This window comes from Mchenga conophoros, linkage group LG16 (genome assembly GCF_057382185.1).
Source record: "Mchenga conophoros isolate Kocher_MC1m ecotype Shallow Benthic linkage group LG16, M_conophoros_male_GT1.1, whole genome shotgun sequence".
NCBI classification, from domain to species: Eukaryota; Metazoa; Chordata; class Actinopteri; order Cichliformes; family Cichlidae; genus Mchenga; species Mchenga conophoros.
In genome coordinates this window covers 2,205,398-2,227,908 of record NC_140541.1, presented here as the reverse complement: position 1 = coordinate 2,227,908, position 22,511 = coordinate 2,205,398, and the positions used below count along the sequence as shown (strand labels likewise).

The 22,511-nt window shown below is 47.3% G+C and overlaps 1 long non-coding RNA gene across 1 annotated transcript in view; it reads right to left on the bottom strand.

The window, feature by feature from the left end:
* Window positions 1–11,644: 11,644 nt before the first annotated feature.
* LOC146556077 (uncharacterized) overlaps window positions 11,645–22,511 on the bottom strand; it is a 33,755-nt gene continuing 22,888 nt past the window's right edge. The window contains exons 2-3 of the long non-coding RNA XR_014889077.1: window positions 16,995–17,174; window positions 11,645–13,373 (exon numbers count right to left, since the gene is read on the bottom strand). This is a non-coding gene — a long non-coding RNA (uncharacterized LOC146556077). The remainder of the gene's footprint in view (window positions 13,374–16,994; window positions 17,175–22,511) is intronic.

Here is a 22,511-nt window from a genome sequence, read left to right as displayed (position 1 = left end):
AACAGGTGGAGCGGCTGCAGATGGATTCGGGGCCGATAGCTGAGGAGAAACAGACGAAGGGGGTGAGGGTGGGCTTACCGACGGTAGATGTTGAGCGAGGGCTTGAGTGAGTGCAGCCAGTTGTTGATTTATGTGCCGAAGCATGTGTTCGTGGCATTCCAGAATTGCCTCCGGGGTGAGGACGGGTTGCTGGGTGGGATTTGAGTCCGCTGAGTCCATGATGGCTGGATCGTTATTGTTACGGTTTGGAGGAGGACTCAAGCGCAGGACTCCGGTTCTGATGCTCACAATACGGGTTTATTTACAATTCACCAGGTGTTTATACAAGAATGTGCGGGGGGTGCTATATACAGCTGAGTGGGGGGAGAAGGGGTCTCCAGGGAAGTCCAGGGGAAAACACGCGTTCTTCAGATTATCCACTCACACGATCACAGGCTCACACTCCGACACTGCCACACGGGTAAGCCAGCAGTCACCTCTTGGCTTAAATGCTGCTCCCCTTAATGAGACCCAGGTGTCTCATCTCCCGAGGGCGTGGGCCGAGGGCGTGAACCCACAGTGAGTTCCGCCCCGGCGAGAGAGAAGATGAAGAGAGAGAGAGAGAAACAGAGAGAGTGCTGATCAGCGTGCAGCTGATCCGCCTGGCCGTGACACATTCTTATATTTTGCTTGTTCTTATGTTATTGCATTTTTACACACCTCTGTTGCTCGCACACAAGAATTTCACTTGCATATACTGTACCAGTGTACCTGCACATGTGATGTGACAGTAAAAGTGATTTGATTTGATTTGATAATGCCACAATGATAACAATCTCAAAAGAAATATGTCTATTTACCATCTGCTTTGTTTTTCTTTCACTTGATAATGTGACCCTGAGTTGCTTTTAGTTGTTCACAACCCACAGAGAGCAATGCATTTTGGTGGCTGTAACTCAGGTGGCAGAGTAGGTGATCTACTATACCGATCAGGTCTGTCAATCAATCTCTGACTTGTTCCCAGAGTATCCTTGTGCGAGACACTGAACCCTGCGTTGCCCTTGATGCATCCGTTGGAGTGCAAGTGTTGCCATTGGTCAAAAATAATGTGTATATTGGAGATTATGTATCGGAATTTCAGGAGCAGGACCACGCCTCCAAACACATTCCTTCTGGCTGTCATCTATATAGGTTCCCCTAGTTCTGCAAGTTGATCATTCTCGTTTATGTGTGTGGTGGCAGATTTCTTTTCTCATGTATTAATCACATATTCAATTATATCACATTAGTTATAGTAATATCACTTTCTCACTTTACCATAGTAAGAGCACTCCTGCCACTACTTTACATGCATGTGGAAAGTTAACACAGTGAGGCAGTTATAATGGGAGACATTAAACAGATAGTGAGGCTCCTTCTGCTTATCAGGGATGTAAATCCTTAGGTGAAGGCTAAGCAGAAAACAAGGTCATAATTCTCTCTATGCGGGAGGAGGTATAGCCCCCTGTGAGAGGGGCCTTCATGAAAGAGTTTGAGGAATGTTCTTTGTATTAAGCCACAATTCAGAGACGATCCTGGGGTTTCACTGGGAGCTCTCTCCACATTGCAATGCGTTTATTAAACCCACTTCAAATAAAGCTCACTGGGTGTGTTGTTAAAATTTCCATAACACGTGGAAACAGGGTCCATTCTTGGCGGATACCTTTAAACACAGCTTTCTCACAGGAGTAACATAATTTTACTCACCCTTCCATTTGCTACAATCATCCTCTCGTCCGTCAGCACATCAAATGAACAACTACTCAAGCCCTGCGTCCATCGCTTTTCCTCCGGTAATTCAAGAAACACACCAAATGCCACAGCGGCGCTTTACAGAGACTGACTGCTGACGACCCTCTAGCAGTTTTCTCGCCACCCGACATGTGGTCTGCAACATTGATCCATCCAGTCGTCTTATCTCCGCTAAATTCAGCTATGAAGTAACTCCGGTTGCCCGCCACTTCAGCGAAAACTGCCCACCAGCCGAACTCACAGCTCCTTTCATGTCACTTTGAAAATAGCGACGTGAAAGGCCCACAGGCTTGGCGAGTTAGCCGGAAAGTCGACGGACGTCAGCGCCAGAAGCCACGCCGTTCCCACACTTCCAAGCAAATAGCAGCTCCAACAGCAAAAGCTACTGTGTACTTCATAGCTCCACCCACCTGCCGGCGCCAGGTAGCAGGGACAAGCTCAGCTTTGTGCTCCTTCCTCCTAACACCATTTAATGCAAGCTGGAAATCTGTCACTAATTCCATGCTCAACTGTTTCTCCATCGCCCTGATGTTTTCTATCCCTCCTTTCACTAAATGCTCAAGCAAGTCAGAACTGGGATGCCTGGTTCTTCCCTATCCACCATTTGCAAACGCAGTAGCAAGTTTACTTCCACCGAACTCCCAGCTTCTCAGCGAAGACACAAAAAACAAAAAAAAGGCACTGAGTGGCCAGTTCTATAGTTGCCAGGTTCCCAACCTCTTCCCTCCTTCGCAAATTCTGCTGTTAACCCCAGCACCGAGTTGCCAGGTCTCCAGCCTCTCATCCTTCCTCTGCTAAACTCTGCAGCAAGCTTCGGCACAGAGTTGACATGTTTCCAGCCACTCATCCTTCCTTCGCAAAATTCTACAGCAAACCTTGGCACTGGGTTGCCAGGTTCCTTTATCCCTCATTCACAAAAGCAACAGCGAGCTTTTTTGCCATCGGGTTGCCAGTTCCCAGCATAGACAAAATAAATAAATAAATAAATTTAATTTAATGGCACCGGGTTGCCAGGTTTTCCTTCATCCCCCATTTGCAATGCAGCATCTAGCTTCCCTATGTCACGGCTGCCGAGGCGAGCCGTGTGGTGTAGAAGGGAGAAAGGACCCAAAACGCAGGCAGTAGATGATAACGCTAGTGATGTTTTATTTACACAGTGGTGAGATGGCAAAACAGGCAAAGAGGGAAGACAAAACTAAAGACCTAAACTGGGAAAGCTAAATGACAAACCTGAGAGGGTACCAGAATGGGGGAGAGGCAGAGAGACACGGACAAGGGACAGGATACCGTAGAACACAGACGAACCGGCAAGAGGCAGGAGAACACACAGGGCTTAAATACACATAGCAGCAATCAAGGGATGAGCAACAGGAGGGAAACACACCTGGGGGAAATCAAAGCTGACGGGACAGGGAAAACGTAAACTGAACACACCGAGTCTGAAAACAGAAACAGTGGAGAACAGGAAGCAGATCAAACACTGTTCAGGAGGCCGACCGGGAGGATGGCAACACAGGAGTCCATAACAGTTCCTCTCCGGAGGCCGACCACGCAGAAGGCAGTGGCGGCGACAGAGTAGATCCAGAGGCCGGCCACGCGGAAGGCAGTGGCGGCGACAGAGCAGATCTGGAGGCCGACCACACGGAAGGCAGTGGCGGCAACAGAGCAGGTCCGGGGACTGACCGTGTGAACGGCAACGGCGGCGTACAGGAGGTCGTCCACAGTGGCGACGACGCCCAACAAGCGCCCTGGCGGATGACCGACAATGGTGAGGCGGCAGTTGGGGACCTGAAGGCGGCGTGACCAGGCGAGGCGGAGGCTGGACCAGACGAGGCTGCAGGTGAAGCGGATGATGAGAATGCTGCAGGCGAAGCGGATGGTGAGTTGCCTCGTTCTTCTTTATCCCTCATTCGCATACTCAGCGAGCTTTCTAATATAGAGTTGCCAGTTTCTCTGCATTTATCAAAGCAAAAACAGCAGTGAATCCTTCTACCACTGGAACGCCACCTCCTCCGCATCTAGCCCTCATATGCTATGCAGCAGCTGTTCCTTTCAGCACCAAAACGCCAGGTTCTCGGTCTCTATTCCTTATTTGCAAAGGCAGAAAACGTTCTTTGCACCGAGATGCCAGGTTCCGTTTGTCATATGCTGTGGGAGTGTCTGGTTGGGTGTGGTCCAGGTTCCTGTTGTCCGTCCCCTGGGGTGGAGTTGGCCAGCTCATCACCTGCTTCCAATTTCCGGGGCTCCATCTAGAGGGTTTTTAAGCCAGCACTGCCTGCTACTCCTCGCCAGTTCGTCCTGCTACCACCCGTGGTAAACTTGGCCTCCTCTGTGCTCAGACTCTGTGTGCCTGGATCGTGGGTTAATGTGTCCTCCGTCTCCTGTATTATCCAGATTCATCACCCGTCGTACACACCAGCAGTGCTGGTTCTGTTTCCGTCCCGTTCTCCCGTCTGCCCAGAACCCGAGGACCACACACTCATCTTCTCCTCAGCCTGCCCTCCAGCCCGTACTTCAACCTCCCTGGACACCTTGGAACCTGGACCAGCCTCCCCACACTCTCAACCATCCCTGGAACGCTCCCACGGCAACCCCTTCCCCGCCTAATAGCCGGTGTTTTCAAGTAAGCCCAAGACTCTCCACTAGTACCACTCACCTCTGCCCTTTAATTGTTTCCCATTCAGTAAAACCCTTCTCCTGTGTTTGCAGAAGTTCCCGCCCGTGTTCTCCCTGTGTTCTACGTCCGTTTCTCCGCCCTCGGGCCTCCCTCAGTTCCTGCGAATGATTTCTGTTAGACCCAGTCTTGTTTAAGTTCCTTTTCCTTTCAATAAATTGTACATAGTTCGAGCAATTGAGTCTGCTCTTGAGTCCACTGCATCCTTGTTTGTGACAGAACAAACTGGCCAATAATGGACTCAGCGGACCCAATTCGCGCTGCCATAAATAAACAGGGTTAGGACGGCTTGAACAGACATTGACATCCCTAATGGACCAGTGTAACGCTATTAGTGAAAAGCAGGAGGAGTTACTCACCAGGTTTTCAGAAATCAGGGAGCCAAATCCGCCCGTTTTACCCAGTCAGCTGGGACCGTCGCCTGCACCAACCGTTGCGCACCCCGCGATAGAATCGGCTTATCGGGGCATTTCCTCGTCTCCACCGGAGCCTTTCCACGGAGAGTTGGGGCAGTGTGGGGGTTTCCTTTTTCAGTGGTCGTTGTTCATCAATCGCACGCCACACGCTTTCCCAAATGATGCTGCCAAGATTTCCCATTTTGTAGGGTTGCTTAGGGGTAAGGCGCTCGCGTGGGCTGAGGCGTTTCTGTCTTCTCACCCGATTGCCTCATGCTCCTATGAGGAATTTCTCAAGGAATTCAAGGTTACATTCGCTCACCCGATTTCTGAGGGTACTGCAGCTAAGAGGCTGTTGGGACTCCGTCAGGGAAAACGCAGCGTTGCGGAATATTCGATCGAGTTCCGCACCGCTGCTGTAGAAGCGGGTTGGCCAGACGCCACGCTGCGGGGTATTTTCCTAGCGTCCCTTACCGAACAGATGAAAGATCAGCTAGCTGTACACGACGAGCCGGCCACGTTCGAAGCGCTCGCCTCTTTCGCTCTCAGGATTGATAATCGACTGAGGGAAAGAGACGCTGAGAGGCATTCAAAACCCTCTCCGTCTCTGTTTTGGCCCGCGACCGCTTCCGCGTTACCCCCGCCACTTCTGGTAACAACATCCGCCCGTCCCTGCTCTCCTTCCCCAGAGCCTATGCAAATTGGCCGCTCTCGGCTCACTCCTGAGGAGCGGGAACGGCGTTTCCGAGCCGGAGAGTGCTTCTACTGCGGAGGAAGCGGCCATCGCATCGCTGACTGCCCAGTCCGGCCAAAAGGCGTGGCCCGCCGGTAAGTCCGGGGTTACGGGTGGGCAGTGTTTTCAAAGGAGATAAACCCCGTTTTTTGCTGTCAGTTTCTTTAATAACTGGTACTAAGGCTCATTCTTTTCACACTCTCGTTGACTCTGGGTCAGAGCAAAATTTAATAGACACTGCGGTTGCTAAATCTTTGAACTTGCCCCTCACTCAGCTCGAGCCTCCGATCCCAGCCTCTGCTTTAAATAATGAGGTATTCGCTATGATCACTCACCAGACCGCGCCTGTCAAATTAGTCACGTCAGGCAATCATCAGGAAAATATAACACTCTTTACCACTTCTTCCCTTGACGCGCCAGTAATCCTCGGTTTTCCGTGGTCGCAGAAGCACAATCCACACATTGACTGGACAGGGAAAAGAGTAGCAAGTTGGAGTCTGTTTTGTCTCGCCAACTGCCTTAAATCAGCCTTGCCCTCGGAGGCTTCTGTTTCTCCTCCATCGGTTGTTTCCCCCCCTGACCTTACCGCTGTCCCTCCTGAATATCATGATCTACAAGAGGTGTTTAGTAAAGACAGAGCTCAGTCGCTGCCCTCTCATCGACCTTATGATTGCGCCATTGATCTCCTTCCTGGTGCTCCTATGCCCTCCAGCCGCCTTTATAACCTGTCCCGTCCCGAGAGGGGGTCTATGGAGAAGTACATCCAGGACTCGTTAGCAGCCGGTCTCATTCGTCCTTCCTCCTCGCCAGTGGCCGCCGGTTTCTTTTTTGTTTCTAAGAAGGATAAGTCGCTCCGGCTGTGCATCGATTACAGAGGACTTAATGCGATCACGATTAAGAACAAGTACCCCCTGCCTTTGATCAATTCAGCTTTCGAACCCCTCCACGGTGCTACTATCTTCTCCAAGCTGGACTTGAGAAATGCATACCACCTCGTCCGCATAAGGGAGGGCGACGAATGGAAGACTGCTTTCAACACTCCTCTGGGGCATTTTGAATACCTGGTGATGCCATTTGGCCTCACCAATGCCCCTGCAGTCTTCCAACCGCTTGTGAATGACGTGCTCAGGGATTTCCTGAATGTTTTCCTGTTTGTTTACCTGGATGACATTTTGATTTTTTCACGATCTCTTGAAGAACATCAGGTGCATGTCCAGAGCGTGCTGCAGTGACTATTGGAGAACCGTCTCTATGTAAAGGCCGAGAAGTGGGACTTCCACGCTTCGTCTGTCTCATTTCTGGGCTACCTACTGGAGGGAGGGCAGGTGAAGATGGACCCTGTAAAGATCAAGGCAGTGGTGGAGTGGCCCGTCCCTGATTCACGCAGACAGCTACAACAGTTCCTTGGTTTCGCAAATTTTTACAGGCGCTTTGTCAGGAACTACAGCCGGGTGGCTGCACCCCTCTCTCGCCTCACTTCCTCAAAGGTCCCCTTCGTTTGGTCCCCCGAGGCTCACTCAGCCTTCACCACGCTCAAACAGCTCTTTACATCAGCTCCCATTCTGATCCATCGTGACACGAGTAAGCAGTTCGTAGTGGAGGTTGACGCTTCAAGTGTGGGGGTGGGGGCTGTGCTGTCACAACGGTCTGGTCCACATGGCAAGCTCCAACCCTGCGCCTATTTTTCTCGACGCCTTTCTCCTGCCGAACAAAATTATGACGTAGGGGATAGGGAGCTCCTAGCCATTAAATTAGCTTTGGAGGAGTGGCGCCACTGGCTGGAGGGAACGGAACACCCGTTTATTATTTGGACAGATCACAAGAATCTAACTTATCTCAAATCAGCAAAAAGACTGAACTCCCGCCAGGCTCAGTGGTCTCGCTTCTTTACCCAATTTAACTTTGACATTTCCTATCGCCCAGGTTCCAGGAATCTCAAACCTGATGCTCTGTCCCGCCAGTACTCCTCGGACTCAGAGCCCAGGGCCCTGAGCTCATTCTCCCTTCCACCTGCAGAATTGGCTCCCTCACCTGGGATGTGGAGGAGGCCATACGCCAGGGTCTACGAAGTGAAACCGATCCGGGAACTGGCCCACCCGGTCGGCGTTTCGTGCCCTCTGCCGCCCGGTCGGGTGTGATCCACTGGATCCACACAGCAAGGTTTACTTGCCACCCAGGAGTGAGTAGAACCACAGCGCTATTGAAGAGGTATTTCTGGTGGCATTCCATGGACAAGGATGTAAAGGCTTATGTGGCAGCCTGTTCCATTTGTGCCCGTAATAAGACCTCCAATCGGCACCCGTCTGGCTTACTCCAACCACTGAGTACCCCACATAGGCCTTGGTCTCATATTGCATTGGATTTTGTTACCGGCCTCCCAGCTTCCTCAGGGAAGACGGTGATCCTGTCCATAGTCGACCGGTTCTCCAAAGCGGCCCATTTCATAGCCCTAGAAAAGCTACCAACGGCTACCGAGACCACCCAAATCCTTACAGACCATGTGTTCCGACTTCATGGCATACCCTTGGAAATTGTTTCCGACAGGGGGCCCCAGTTTGTCTCCCAAGTGTGGAGAGCCTTTTGTTCGGCCCTGGGTGCCAAGGCTAACTTGAGTTCCAGTTTTCATCCACAATCCAATGGTCAGACTGAACGTCTGAACCAGGAATTGGAATCCGCTCTTCGCTGTGTAACGTCACAGAACCCGGCTACCTGGTCATCTCAGTTGCCTTGGGTGGAATACGCCCATAATTCTCTCACGTCCTCGGCGACAGGCTTGTCACCCTTTGAAGCCTCACTAGGTTATCAGCCACCGTTGTTCCCGGAGAATGAGACGGAACTGGCCGTTCCTTCTGTCCAGCACCACCTTCGACGCTGCCGGCGGGTGTGGCAGAGGGTTCGACGGGACTATGCGGATTGCCGCCGCTCTGTTGCCCCAACTTATCACCCTGGACAACGGGTTTGGCTCTGTGCTAAGGACATTCCCTTACGGTCGCTTTCTCGGAAGTTGGCTCCCCGTTACATTGGCCCCTACGAGATTGCTGCTGTCGTCAGTCCCTTGGCAGTCCGACTCAGGCTCCTGGCTTCCTGGCGCGTCCACCCTTACGTTTCACGTCTCTCGGGTCAAGCCGGTCCGTACCAGTCCTCTGTGCCCGCCGTCCGTTCCCCCGCCCCCCGCCCGGCTCGTGGACGGTCACCCGGCCTATTCGGTCCGGCGGATCGTTGACGTGCGCCGCCGCAGTCGTGGTGCCCAGTACCTGGTGGACTGGGAGGGTTATGGCCCCGAGGAGCATTCTTGGGTTCCCCGGTCGCTCATCCTGGACCCGTCCCTGATCTCTGACTTTCGCTCCTCCCTTCGCAGGGCCCAGTCCGGGCGGTCGCCGGGAGGCGACCCTTGAGGTGGGGGTGCTGTCATATGCTGTGGGAGTGTCTGGTCCAGGTTCCTGTTGTCCGTCCCCTGGGGTGGAGTTGGCCAGCTCATCACCTGCTTCCAATTTCCGGGGCTCCATCTAGAGGGTTTTTAAGCCAGCACTGCCTGCTACTCCTCGCCAGTTCGTCCTGCTACCACCCGTGGTAAACTTGGCCTCCTCTGTGCTCAGACTCTGTGTGCCTGGATCGTGGGTTAATGTGTCCTCCGTCTCCTGCATTCTCCAGATTCATCACCCGTCGTACACACCAGCAGTGCTGGTTCTGTTTCCGTCCCGTTCTCCCGTCTGCCCAGAACCCGAGGACCACACACTCATCTTCTCCTCAGCCTGCCCTCCAGCCCGTACTTCAACCTCCCTGGACACCTTGGAACCTGGACCAGCCTCCCCACACTCTCAACCATCCCTGGAACGCTCCCACGGCAACCCCTTCCCCGCCTAATAGCCGGTGTTTTCAAGTAAGCCCAAGACTCTCCACTAGTACCACTCACCTCTGCCCTTTAATTGTTTCCCATTCAGTAAAACCCTTCTCCTGTGTTTGCAGAAGTTCCCGCCCGTGTTCTCCCTGTGTTCTACGTCCGTTTCTCCGCCCTCGGGCCTCCCTCAGTTCCTGCGAATGATTTCTGTTAGACCCAGTCTTGTTTAAGTTCCTTTTCCTTTCAATAAATTGTACATAGTTCGAGCAATTGAGTCTGCTCTTGAGTCCACTGCATCCTTGTTTGTGACACCGTTCCCTAAGCAGGTTACCCTTCCGTTACTGGATTGGCAGCTTCCGCCATCAATCACTCGCAAAAAAACCAAAAACATTACTTTCACCAGGATGCCAGTTTCTCCATTTCGTCCAGTCTTCCACAAGATGTAGCAGCGATCTGTTCCGGCACCGAGACACCGGTTTCTCTGCCATCTTTCCTGCCTTCGCAAAGCACTGACGAACCTTTGTGGCACTGGAATGCCAGGTTCTGTCCTCTATCGCTCCTTTTAAGACATTCAAACTGCGTCGTGTGCATAATTCTTCATGGCATCCGTTCACTTCTCCCGTGCTTTTGTGAGCAATATCTAGCATCCACCATCGACACAATCATTCGAGACCACTCTCAAAGCCGACTCACGGTTCCGACTACATCTAAACAGCTTATCATCTCCCACAAAGTTCTGTGGACATGCCCTCTGCTCTCTGACGATTTTGGGGGTTATTATTATAGAAGACGACTTTCCTCTAATCACTTTTTCCATTTATCAACCCTTCCCAAGCTGCTGCTTTCACTTCTGTTCATTTCAGAAATTAGCACAGTAGTTATCACTACCTTATCTGAAGTAATTAACCAGCTAAGCACCTGCTCTTCATCTTCTACTCAAAGACAAGCTCACGCAAGCCTTACGAACCTCACCTCAAATCTCAAAATCCATCATACTTCTCTGTCAGCGCTTCAGTTAGAAGTTGAGCCATGTCGCTACATGATCTAGAGTTCCCCTCATTCACCTATTAAGATTTCCATTGTTCTCAATTTCCTTTGACCTCTTCTCCTGCCATTCCTTCCTAATTGTCCGAGCTGATCCACTCCACTCCATGGAATCCTCGACTACCTTATCGAGAGCTGTTCAGCTTCGCTAGCCTGCCACCAGTCATTTTCCTCTTTTCTGGGTGGCGAGGTCACTCGGCATTCACTCTCCCTACGCTTGTCTCTGTCCTGTTCTCCTTCTCTCACCCCAACCAATCACAGCAGATGGCTGTCCCTCCCTGAGCCTGGTTCTGTCGGAGGTTTCTTCCTGTTAAAAGGGAGTTTTTCCTTCCCACTGTCACCAAAGTGCTTGCTCATAGGGGGTCATAAGATTGTTGGGTTTTTCCTCTAGACATCATCGTATGGTCTCGAGGCATCTGTCACCGTGGTTCGGTGCCATATAAATAAGTTGAATTGAAAATCGAATTATTCTGGCTGAGGTCGTCGACAGTTATTACCATTTTCAGGGGATGCCTTCTTTGAGGATCTGCCAGGTTGCCAGTCCCCTTTGAGGCCTTCCCCAAACCACAGCTCAATTCATGTTAAAGCATTCACTTTTACCTACTAAAACGCTGTCAAACTTAAAATGAGGACATGGGCCCAGCTAGTGAATTGGAGATTATGTATCGGAAATTCAGGAGCAGGACCACGCCTCCAAACACGCTCCTTCTGGCTGTCATCTATAGGGTCTGGAGATGACGTCATGCCGCATTGCATTGTGGGAGCGCGGTACCATTTTAGCAGGCCATGAATCAAAACAAACACACTGTGTTGGAAGGAGGATTGCTACGAACCATACTTAAAAGCAGCTCAAAAGAAAACGGACATTATAGAGACAGATTGTGTCCTGATGCAAAGAGACAGTACTTGCAAAAAATAGCCTGCATTGGAAATGTGGACCTGTATGAAATAACGGCAGTGGAGTAGAAACCCTGAAGACCAACCGCTATTGACATAGCCTGATATATTTTCCTACATTGTCTGTGGAGTCAGCGCATACATGGCGAACCAATTTCGCAATTGTAAATCTCTGGAGATGGACATCCAATTCACCAAGGATTGGGTATAAGATTTGGCTATTTTTAAGCCTTCACGTTGTATGTCAGGGGAAGACATTTGTTCTATCACAAATAAGAGAAATGAGACACTGCAGACCGACTCAGAGTTTTACAATACATGCAGACGGGTGAATGCCTCTGAGAAGACAGACACACCGAATGCAGGCTTGGTGGCTTTATTTATAGGGCAAAGCAGGTTACATAGTACTTCCTTTTCTGTGAGAAGTCGAAGAGGGGTTAGGCATTAGATCAGCTTATCTGATCTTTCACACACTGGGGTAAGAATACAGAAGTATATCATGCTTTATCTGACATCACAGACACTGAAGTAAAGAATGCATCATTATATCATGCTTGTCAAACATCTCAGACACTGAGGTAAGGAATGCATCATGTTTTCCTTTAACAATAGACTTGGTTAGGTGATTCTTCAACAATAGGCTTGGTTATGTGAAAATATATGAACACTTGAATATAAGGCACATTTGATTATCAATGTAAGGCATACTTGATTATATTGTATTTAATAAAAATCCTCTTACATTTCCCTCCTGATGTTAATATATTTCACATGTTTAAATCAATGCATAGTCACTTGTTAAATCACATTTTCAACTTGCATGTCATTCAGTGAAGTATTTAAACAACAGCTCTGTTAAGACTATAATAGGGATTTTCCACTCTTTCCTCCATATTCAGCATATCATACTGGCGATGGGGATCTTCCATATTTCTCTGGATCAAGACATAATTTCCTAAAGTACGTCTAAACATGTTTGCCATTATGCTTCTCAGACATGGGATAATACAAGCAGCAAAAATGCAAAACAGTAACATCACATTGAAAAGGGCCAACAGGCCTTTAATCAGTAAGGATTTCCAGGAGCCACTCAGCAGCCAGTCCCACCAGCCTTGCTTGTCGGCTACGTAGTCCTGTTGCTGAGCGTCTCTCAATTGTTTCAGAGCATTCAAAGCATTTGTCATGTTCAGTGAGTGTATGTTGTCAGGTATGTAAGTGCAACATGTCGTGTTAAACAATATGCAGAGACCTCCTTTCTCTGCAAGAATAATGTCTAAGGCCACTCGGTGTTGCATGACAGCGATGCGGATTGCATCAATTTCTTCATTCTGTGCTTTGTTAATGCGGGTGGAGGCATTCAAGAATAGTCCAAAACGATAGTCTAAAGTCTCTGTTTGTAGTGCGTGTTTTCCTACTCCTACCCAGGGAAACAGGGCGTGCATTACCTTCTGGCTGGTGGTCCAGAGTTTGAAGTCGTCTGGCACATCAGATCCGAAAAACGGGTCAAGGGGCTTCAGTTCCATGACATTGCGCTTAACTCTGGTGTTGTTGTGCACTGTTATCTTAAAGGTGTGATCTGAAATGAAAATAGGTGCACAACATCCTGACCAGTCGGGTGGTAACATCTTGTTGTTGTTCAGGCGTCCCCGGTGTTGTTATTGGTTCCTCTCTTTGGTGGGATGGGCTCAGGTGTTATGGGGGTGTTCGTTCTTCAGGATGACCTAACTCACCGAAGATCACTGATACGTAGACTGAGGCGAGAAGGATGAGGGCAGGTTATACCCACTCGCACCTCACCTCCACTCCCAGAGTACCAGCGACTCGGTGGGTTGGCGTCTTATTGTGATGCGAACACCTTCTTCACGTGACTTTGATGGATCCACGAGGGTCTTTCAGCGATTTTGCAAGCTGTTGGTGTAGTAAGCAGCACCTGATGGGGGCCCTCCCACCGTGGAGAACTCCAATTTTTTCGCTGGAGGACTTTAATCAGAATCCAATCACCGGGGTTCAACCTGCAAGAGACTGGAGACAGATCACTCGGCAGTTGGTTGTTCAATATCGCTTCTTTATTCTCAAACAGTTTTGTCATCCATTCTGCCATTGTTGTTTCTGCGATCGATTTATTAATTGGTTCACTAGTTATTGGCAGAGGAAACGCTCTGCCATGTACAACCTCAAATGGTGTCAGACCACTTGCTCCTTGAGTTATTCTCATCCATAGCTTAACTAAGCTCAAACATTTAGGCCACGGCCTTCTAGTTTCTTCCATACATTTTCTTGATCTCTGTTTAATTGTGCCGTTAGTTCTTTCGACTAATCCTGCGCTTTGTGGATGATAGGCACAGTGGTGTTTTATGCTAAAGCCTAGAGCTTCAGAGACTTTACTTATTACTTCATTTACAAAATGTGTGCCATTGTCAGACCGTATTAGGGTCGGAATGCCATATGTCGGTATGAAATGGTTGCACAAACATTTTGCAACTGAAATTGCATCTGCTTTTTTCACTGGGTATATTTCTGGCCACTTGGAAAATACATCTATTATCACAAGTGCATACCTGGAGGATTGAGATTCATTTAGCTCTATAAAATCCATGTGGATAGTGTGAAATGGGTGTGGTGGTTTTGGGAAACGACCTCGCTTGGGTCGTAAATTTCCCTGTGCATTGTGTTTTTGGCAAACCATGCATGTCCTGATAAACTCTTTTGCTGAACTTTCAAAATTTTTTGTGTAGAATTGTTTATTAAGTATATTACACATCCCTCCTTTTGACACATGAGTTTTCCCATGGGTCACTAAGGCGGCAGTTTTATGCAAAGATTTTGGAAGAATTGGTTTGCCATTGCACATCATGAGATTGTCTTTTAATTCTGCTCCATCTTTCAACCAAGATTTTTGCTGTCTTCTGTGCATCTGCTAGTATTTCTAGTGATATTAAATCTATGGTTTCTGTTGTTAAAACATCAATGTGTTTTTCTGCAGCTGCTTTGGCTGCTTTCTCAGCAAAGTTATTTCCTTTAGTGATGTCTGTGTCATCCTTTTGATGAGCTGCACATTTGCATAGTGCTAGTTCCTTTGGCAACGTTATCACTTCTAATAGCTTTATTTTTTAGATTCAGAGCCATCTACAAAAACGCCTGTGAAGGTAGACTGTGGTATGCTGTATTTTTCTTTATCAAAAGTAAATCCAAATAGATTCTGTGAATCTTGGTGTAGAGGAACAGAGAAAAATGCATTTGAGAGGTCAATCACCGAGAATCATTGTTCTTTTGGTGTTACTTGATTTAAAATGGTATGTGGGTTAGTAACCACTGGAGGTATTTGCTCTGTTACCTTATTTATTGCTCTTAGGTCATGAACTAGGCGATATTTTCCTGTATTAGCTTTTTTTACTGGAAAAATCGGTGTATTACACGTGGCTTTATTAGTTTTCACGAGAATACCTGCTTTCTGCATGTCTGCTATTACTGGCCTAATTCCTTCCTTTGCTTCTGCACTCAAAGGATATTGTGGTTTCACAGGCCTTCTGGCCCTGATGCTGACCTAACTATCAGAGTGTCATTGGAGAATTTCATTTTCACTTGAGGCATTTTTAGATACCTTCTAGTTTTTCAAAGAATTCACACATCTTACATATTTCAAACTTTGAAGTTTTTTGTTTTGTGTATATATATTTTTTTTCCTAAACTTTGCATTGCTCATAGCTCACAGTTCTAAAACTGGGCATTTGTAAATCATATGCCTAATCACTATGTGTCACCGTAATCCACAAGTATTGGCACAAATTTGTTTCCAAACCAACAAAATAATCAAAAAAACAAAAACATACATGAGTCAGGATACAAAAAGACAAAGAAAAATGTTGCCAGAAACAAAGCAGAAGTGTGAGGGGAAACTAAGCTCACAGACAGCTGCATGTGTTGGCTTTTAATAGCATGCAGCCTCTGCTCTAAAAAAAACAATAAATAAAAAATAAAAGAAAATGTGTAACATGCTCATCAACTTAGCGGTGTCCACACATTTAATTCAGCTTCATAATCCTGTAGGTTTAGTTATTATCTACAGGGTTTGGCTTATTAGTTGTTATTATAGATGTGCTCCACATCTCAGTAATATTTATCTAGGATAGATGACAGGTTTTCAAACAGGTTAAGTGCCTCTATGCACCTAATTGGTTTAGATATTGCTTTTATTTTCTTCATCTCATATGTCATTATACTGAGTTTGAGCAAACCTTAAGCTTGATGCAGACTACTTCATAACAATTGTCCATCTCACATCATACTGGCTAGGATACTTCTTGTCAATATTAATATTATATTTTATTTTGTATCCATCAAGGACTGTGAATGAGCTGCAGTCTCACCCACTTCCAGGATGGAAACATTTATCTTTTCACACACTTTCCTTGGCTGAACAATGACACAGCCTTAATCTACCTTATGCATCTCTCTTTTTTATAGAAAAGGTTTTCATGTGAATGATTTCCTTTTATTTATTTCATACAATCTGGGCATGATGGGTCATAAATGCACTGATTTTTGCAGCCACGGCCACTATCTCTATGTGACATAAAAAGGGGATCGGTTAGATGCTGTTTTGTCACATGTCCTGAGGCTGATTTCACAATTATAGTGTTTTTTGAGAATGTTACATTTGGGACTTCTACAGTTAAAACAGTTTTACAAGCTCCTGTGTCTCAAAACATTTTTTAACAGCACACCGTTCACATATATTACAACTGCTGGTTTGGCTTCTGACCTTAGCAGCAGTTGTTCTATATTGTAAACTTCCGCTTCATCTGTTTCACTTCCTTCCTCTCGTACTAGTCATTCATTACGTCTTCTACGTCTGTCATCATCACTTTGAAAAGATGCCATTCTGCTAGACGTTTTGCTTTTTTCTTCTGACTTTTTTCCTCATATAGCTCTTTTTGCAAAGCGGTTTTTAAAGCAGTTATTGAATCAGGGGTGCATTTGCCTTGCCAAGCTGGACAATACATTTTATGTGGATTTCTCCACCTTTTTGCACTGATTATTCCTGCATTTGAACAGTTTTTTTTCTAACCACTCTTCATCTGCTGTTAATTTTACTTTAGTTTTAGAGTTACCCATTTTGAACTAATTACGTCAGAACTGTGACACTGTCGCTGGCATGGAGTGGGACGGTGATCAATAACAGCCTTCTACTCTCCCACTATCTGAGAGAGCGGTTATTGATTTTACGTGATGACGCACAACCTTATCTCCACTCCAACCAGTACGTGAGTGTACACAGGAAAACAATTTGAGGAGCGGTTCGACCGCGTATTGGGTCGTAAATAACAACTCACTCCTCTTTTTAACACAATAAGGGCGCGTTTTATAATTTTTATTGAGATCTTCCGTATTTTTATTGTGCAATCTTCTACCTGTTCCGTTGCAGCCACTCCCAGAGCGACCGGAACCCGTTCCGTTCAGCTGCTTCCCAGAGCAACCGGAACTTTTAATAGCGATTTCTAGAATTTCGCTCTTGCCTGTTGTCTCTAAGTCCCTTCTGGACTGAGATCTGTCGGCGCTAACCAGGTTTACACACTATTTTAGAGGAAAATCTCAATATCAACGTATTTTAGCGCTTGGTGGAATGCAGTGTTTCATATTCACCTTACTGTGGCACTGCGTTTTGAATCCGGCACATCTGGTCCTGGCGCCGTGAGGGCCTGTATAAGACGCTGACCGGAGGTCGAATTCCACGCTCCCGGATTTTCTTCTTTACTGTGCACAGATTTTTTCCAGCGCAGGCAATCACGACGTCAGGATCTGATGAAGACCGTCTGTGGACAACTAGACGTTAAAAATAACAGTCAGTTATCCGGCTACGAAGGACCAATTAAATGTCAGGGGAAGACATTTGTTCTATCACAAATAAGAGAAATGAGACACTGCAGACCGACTCAGAGTTTTACAATACATGCAGACGGGTGAATGCCTCTGAGAAGACAGACACACCGAATGCAGGCTTGGTGGCTTTATTTATAGGGCAAAGCAGGTTACATAGTACTTCCTTTTCTGTGAGAAGTCGAAGAGGGGTTAGGCATTAGATCAGCTTATCTGATCTTTCACACACTGGGGTAAGAATACAGAAGTATATCATGCTTTATCTGACATCACAGACACTGAAGTAAAGAATGCATCATTATATCATGCTTGTCAAACATCTCAGACACTGAGGTAAGGAATGCATCATGTTTTCCTTTAACAATAGACTTGGTTAGGTGATTCTTCAACAATAGGCTTGGTTATGTGAAAATATATGAACACTTGAATATAAGGCACATTTGATTATCAATGTAAGGCATACTTGATTATATTGTATTTAATAAAAATCCTCTTACATTGTAAATTCGCCATCATTCAAACAAAGGTAAGTCAGCTTGAATACTGCGAGTAAAATGTCTTTGATTTCCCCCCAAACATTCAGATTTGTGCAAGCATAAATTCATTCATGAGGGGGAAATTACAGTGAGAACATGTGGAGGCTCTGTTAGAGGGATAACATAGTGAGTTCAGTGCATTGATGTGACATTCTCCTGAAGGATTTAGTCATTCTCTATGGTTAAAGAAATTCCATCCATCCATCCATCCATCTTCATCCGCTTTATCCGGGGCCGGGTCGCGGGGGCAGCAGCCTAAGCAAAGAGGCCCAGACCTCCCTCTCCCCAGCCACCTCCTCCAGCTTATCCGGGGGAATACCAAGGCGTTCCCAGGCCAGCCGAGAGATATAATCTCTCCAGCGTGTCCTGGGTCTGCCCCGGGGCCTCCTCCCGGTGGGACATGCCTGGAACACCTCACCCAGGAGGCGCCCAGGGGGCATCCTTGTCAGATGCCCGAACCACCTCAGCTGGCTCCTTTCGATGTGGAGCAGCAGCTGCTCTACTCTGAGCCCCTCCCGGATGGCCGAACTTCTCACCCTATCTCTAAGGGAGAGGCCAGCCACCCTTCGGAGGAAGCTCATTTCTGCCGCTTGTATCCGCGATCTCGTTCTTTCGGTCACTACCCACAGCTCGTGGCCATAGGTGAGGGTAGGGACGTAGATCGACCGGTAAATTGAGAGCTTCGTTTTTACACTCAGCTCCCTCTTCACCACGACGGACCGGTGCAGCGTCTGCATTACTGCAGCCGCAGCCCCAATCCGTCTGTCGATCTCCGGCTCCCTTCTCCCATCACTCGCGAACAAGACCCCGAGATACTTGAACTCCTCCACTTGGGGCAGGAACTCATCCCCGACCCGGAGTGGGCACTCCACCCTTTTCCGGCTGAGAACCATGGCCTCAGATTTGGAGGTGCTGATCCTCATTCCCGCTGCTTCACACTCGGCTGCGAACCGTTCCAGTGCAAGCTGGAGGCCCTCACCCGATGAAGCCAACAGAACCACATCATCTGTAAAAATCAGAGATGAGATTCTGAGGCCACCAAAGCGAAAGCCCTCCGCCACTTGGCTGCGCCTAGAAATCCTGTCCATAAAAATTATGAACAGAACCGGAGACAAAGGGCAGCCCTGGCGGAGCCCATCACCCACCGGGAATGAGTCCGACTTATTGCCGGCAATGCGAACCAAGCTCTTGCAACGGTTGTATAGGGATCGAATGGCCCGTAGCAATGGGCCAGACACCCCATACTCCCGCAACACCTCTGTGGAGAAAAGATATTTTAATTTGTATTCTTATGGTGACATTATATAATCATAGCTATCATTGATTAATCATTTATCATTGTTGAATTTGTTGACAGAATAACCTTTTAATTAGATCTATGTTAATCTGAGTAAAATATGAATGTACACATATTCCCATTACTTTAATCAGTCTATGGTTGTTCTGTATTATTGTTTTTATCTGCTTAAGCTGTTGCACCATATCATAGGTGGGTCCTGTTGGACCTTGGCCATCTACATTCAGTTCTGCACGTACTCAGGCCTTTAATAACACGCACAGAGAGTCATTTAACCCATGCACGTTCACATACACACATATTAAGAAAAGGAGGTCATCTCAGGACATCCTCTCCATAAGGACATACAGCCTCACAAGATACACACCAATAATACACATAACACACTTGTTTTTCTCTAGAAGTTATCATCCGATGTCTATATAAGGAAGACTTTTGGAATTGTGGTGAACTGATATCATTTCCAGTAAGGTCTGTGTGATGTCATCATGGAGAATATAAAAGATATGGGAGAGCCGCCGCCCGGCGGAGATTGTTGTTGCAAGTTTCTTCCCACACTTAGTGCACAAAGTGTGTAATAAAAGATCACTGTTTTTGCCACCTACTTGGACTCGGCCTGCTTTATTCTCTTACCCAAAACGAGCCAATCTTAACAATTCTTGGTGCCGAAAACCCGGTTGGGGAGGAGAGGAGCGTGCGGCGTGAGAGGTTTGCTTCTTGGAGGTGACAAGGAGACGAAGGCCAGCAGCTTATCTGAGTGACAGATGCCAGGCAAATAAGAAGGTGAGTAGTGCCACCTGTTGTTTAACCAAAAGGCGCTAAATTGGAAGTTAAAACTAAATTTATTAAATAATATTCACTCAGTATACGCTTCTGGTGTTGGTCCATAGTGATCTTGGGCTAATTAGTGTTAAAGGCAGGGAATAGTGGCCTGACTAAATTTATTGCTGTTTATTTTGGGGGTGAAGTTTGAGTTAAGAGGTTATGTGTTTAAGTTAATACGGTTTAAAGAGTTTAAAGGAAAGTTGACTGGGTGCCAGCCAGATCAGCAGGTAGTGTAGGGTATTTGATTTTATTGATAAGAAGAGACGCGGTCTTGGGCCTCAGGTAATTGAACTGGAGGGCAGGGTGCCTACAGTGAGGCTTTTAAAACAAGTAAACGTAATTAGAACTGGGGCGCGGCCCCTAAGATGCAGTATGTTCAGCGTTTTGGCAAGCGCCACATACCAACGGACGCGGGGGTATGTTAAGCCCGGAGTTGGCCTTCCATGGTGACTTGGGACTCTCTAAAAAGGCTAGGTAATCCATGGGGGATTGCCTTCTACTGCATTGATTGAGTGATAGAGTCGGACTCAGCTGTTATCCATTCAACGTTGGGGACTTGTGAACTTTAAGTAAAGCCAAAAGCGTGATCTGGGATATTTCACGCCGCAGGTGGAGGTCCTAGTCTCTCCTGACGGGAAGCAGTTATAAATTAATTAGAGCTTAGGAATTAGGAACTTCGGGAGGGCGTTCCCGAAGCGTGCATTGATCAGCAAGGGCGCGGCCCTGGGCTTAGAGGCTTTTAAATTACTCAAAAGTTTAGGAACACCGCTAGAGACATAAACGAGATAAGTGGTTCTGGCATGCGGTGTGTTTATGTCTATACGGGCCCGTGTGTGTATATAGAATATAAATTACCTGTGTGTGTGTGTGAATCTAAGTGTAAATTACTTATATAGACTGCATAAACTGTCTGTGTGCTTCCAGAAGTGAGAACAGGAAAAAAAAACAAAACTCTTTTCTTTTCTCTCTAGCAGAGGAGCAGTGTTTAAAAAAAGAGAAGTCGCGGGCACGCGCTCCTCTGTGAAGAGAAAGAAAAGGTGGGGGCCGAGCCGAGCGCTCAGGCGGTGTGTGTGTGTGGCAGCTGGCTGTGTTTTGTCTCCCTATTTCTCCATTTCTATGCTTCTTAGTTTCGTTTGGGTTAGGTGAAGGGATGTTTCAGAAGTGTGGTTAAAAGATTTGAGTATATTAAATAAAGTAAACCTTGTAATCTTGTGAGTGTGTGTTCCCTAGAGTGAGTATGGTTTGATAGGATCTAATGTGTAATGATCTCTCGTGTAAAACTCCTGTGAAATAGGAGGACTGCTAAGGATATTGGCGTAAATTGAGTATTTTGTGTGATTGCTGGGAGACGTTCTGGTTGGGTTATATTTCCTCCTCGGCCTGGAGAAAGGCAGAGATGTGTGCGTTATTCTTGATGTTGTGTATATAAAGTTTTAAAGATTGGTTGAGTCTCTCGCTATAAGGAGAGAAACGGCGTGCATAAGTAGAGTGACTGGATTATTTTCACGTGTGTAAACGTTGTGGTTGTTAGGGGAGTGAATGTGAGAGTGAATTTTCGCTGGGTTTGGGTGCTTCAAACTGTTGCAGTAGACTTTTGTGCAGTTTTTGTTGTGATAGGAGAAGTAGAGAGTGTGTGCGTGTGTGTGTGTATGTGTGTCTGTGGGCGGTTTCTCTCCAACTGGAGCTTAGCGGAAGTTGAGCTTGACCAGCTGGTGGGATTTTGACTGCCGAAAGGGGAAGTACAGTGAGGCAACCCCAAAAGGAGGAGCCTAGGAGCGGCCATTTTGGTAAGGTAAGTGAGGTCGAAAAACAAAATGGCTGAAGAGGAAAAGGCGACCCCTGGTGGGGGAAAGAGATATAAGCCCTTGAAGGAGCAAATTCAGCAATTGAAGAAAGCAATTAAGCTTACTGCTGAAGGGACTTCAAAGGAGATTGCCCGCCACTGTCAAGATCTGGAAAAAGAAGTAAAGGAATTATGTGAAAATCAACAGAAGACGTTGGAGGACAGAACCCCTCTGCATTCCATCTTTCGATTGGAAGGTGAGAAATGTGAGAAGAGGATTAAAGAGCTTGAAGAGGAACACTTAGGACGTTTTCAGGGGAGGAAAGTAAAGGCTGAAAAGAAGCTCATGATTGAAAAACAAAGTAAGTATTGCAAGCTTATGATTGTCTCCCAAGGCGTTTCTCATTGGATGCAAGAGGAAGTGAACGACACCAAACCAGTCTTGACAAAGGAAGCCGAGGCTGAGGGAACATTATATCCCAGCTTGAAGGATTTCCTGTGTGCACCACCCCCTCCTTATATCTGTCCAGTGGTGACTTTAGAGGGCGGCACCTTGCGGGGGCCGGGAGGAAAAACAGGTACAGTCAGAGGTGGAGTTGTTGATGTACAGGAGAATCCTATACCATCGACATCTGCTCAGAGCACAGAGGAGGCAGACACAAGAGTGGTGCAGGCCCAATCAGCGGCAGCTGCGTCAGAGGTAAGTCAGTCCCACCCAGCTGCTGGGACATCACAAGGAATCACCACACGGGAGGTGATTTTGATCCCTCCCTCTATTTTCAGCCCAGATGGAGCGACCGGAGAAGCTCAACCTGTGGCTTCCACGAGTACGGGTCAGGTGA